Source organism: Lemur catta, chromosome 7, assembly GCF_020740605.2.
Source record: "Lemur catta isolate mLemCat1 chromosome 7, mLemCat1.pri, whole genome shotgun sequence".
Classification (NCBI taxonomy): Eukaryota; Metazoa; Chordata; class Mammalia; order Primates; family Lemuridae; genus Lemur; species Lemur catta.
Window position 1 is genome coordinate 95,926,052 of NC_059134.1, and position 2,576 is coordinate 95,928,627.

The window sequence follows — 2,576 nt, forward strand, 5'->3', positions numbered from 1 at the left end:
TCTATATCAGTGATAACCCAGATTGAGGAGAACAGATATACTGAAGGGTTAATTGCATTTGCATTCCTGACTCTTGTCTCTTTCATGGGCCTGTATACACAGAGACATGAACTCTGTGCTAACAGATGCTTCATTCAGATTGTGTGGTCTCACTCAGCCAATAAATGGATTTCTTATATCTTAGTGTTCTCCTAGTTGCTTAAACAGCCTCCTTTTTTAGATTTTAAAAATATGAATGTTTTCCCAATCGTGTTTGTTTCAATCCAAACTAGTATGGAAAGTAAAACCTGTGAGGAATTGAATCAGAAAATGAACCAAAGCAATTTTATTCCATACCCATTCATTTTATTTTCCTCTTTAACTATATTATATTTTGCTTTATCTAAAACATAAATTGAACAAAATAACAGTAACATCAAGTTGCACTATCCAATCATATCGAACTTGTTTTGCCGTGATACCTTCAGGCCCTGCCCCTAAGCATATTTAAGGTTATAAATAAATTTTGTTTTCTAGAGTGGTATTTCATATTATACTACATAGACCTCACTCTTTGGCTTTGTATATTTTTCCTTAACAAATTCTATAATTTATATACCTTTCTATAATCCACAAGTTAAATTATATTAATAGTATTCTCTAATCTCATCCATACAGAAAGGGCTTAACAACCATATGATATCATGTTCCCTGCAACTTTTTCCTCCTTGAGAAGTCATCAGCAGCAGGATTTTTCTTAGCCAATAAACTTTACATTTTTATTTCATTTTTAATATCAGCATACAACTCTGGAGATTAGAACAATCACTTTGTATTTATCCATTCTTTGATTGATAGACATTTGCTTGTTTGAAGCTTTTTTTATTTTTGGCCACCACAAAGAAATACTGTAATAAATAGCCTTATGCTTATAAAAATGATTTAATGGTGTTTTTTATTTCTAAAATAAATGTGTTTGTGTTCTTTTATATTCTAATGTGCTGTGGGGAAAATGTTTTTGCATACATACACAATAATTTGAAATAGTGAAGAAAACACAGAGGAAAATGCTATAGATTGTGCTATTTTTCCAAGGAGTGTTCATTTTTTCATTTTCCATGAGAGGACACAAATATTTATTTACATATCATTTTTACTGTGTGATGGTAAAATTGTAAAATGCAATAATAGGTGTGTAATATCAGCTATCTGATATTATAGAAACAATATGAATGGTTCTTAAACATTCCCTTCTTTTCTACAGAAAGTTTATAACATTCCAGACCTCACTGGACACTGCCATTGTCACTAATAGCAATGCAATACATATTCTCATCATAATTATAATGAGGAGTAGTTGAGAAATACTGGTGCCAACCTACATGAAAATCTTTCTAGTGTGTATACATTCTCAACTTCTTCCCACAGTCAGAACGTTTAGCTTTCTTTGGTTTGTTTTCACTCTATATATAATTAACGTCTTGATGCACCCAAAGCTTTTATGTAGGAAATTGAAATATATTCATATTAACATTTAAATGGCAATAGTTGCAAAGCTCCAATAATAGGATTGCATAAACTCAACTTATTTCTAAAAGTCCTCAAGGCTGATTTCCTACATAGGCTCTGCAATGGATTTCTTCAATTCTTACCCCATGGCTTCTTTATTCAGACACCAAGACATACCCTTTCTTGAAGGAAATTTTTCACAGACATAAATTTTTTTGCGTGGAATAGGCAGTGATTCCAGACTTAAGATTGGAAAGAGTTAATATAAGAAGCACTATCTATTTTACCATTTTATCCTAAGCATCCAAGTGGTCCGTTTTAAATTTAAAACCATAGGGTTGAGTCCAAGGCACAACTTTTAATAAGGCTCATTTTTTACATAAGGCATCAAGTTTTAATATGAATTTTAATATCTGCTGCCAAAAGTGACTTCTCAAAGTGGACAGGTCTAAACCTAGCCTCATAGTGTACAGTTGAGGTCCCCCATGTCTGGCTTTTTGTCTACTTCTATACAGTACAGAAAAGATTCAGAATAGTCAAGACAATCTTGTAAAAGAACAAAGTTGGATAACACAACACAGATTTCAAGACTGACTATAAAACTACAGTACTCCAGATAATACAGCATTTTGTAAAGATAGGCAAATAGATTAGTGGAACAGAATAAAGAGTCCAAAATACATGTACACATGCATATTCAATAGATTAGTCATTAAGAAGCCTCAGTAACATAATGAGATTCAGGACATATATAAATATCTCCTACAAGTGAATCAAGGCAACCTAATAAAAACAGGAAAAAATATGTGTAAAGATTCTTCACAGAATAAATATTAATGGTCAATAAGCACATATCACAGAGACCAACATCTTTAATTATCGGGGAAATGAAATTATAGTTACAGTGAGATGTTACTTCCTACCCAATAGTTTTGGTAAAGTTAAAAATATTCCATTACCAAGTACCAAGTATCAAATTGGTAAGAAGTATCAGTTAATATTTTCATGTCCTAAAATGATCATATATTGCTGATTGGCATGTGAAATGGTACTTTACTTTGGAAAATATTAACTTCAATAATGTTAAT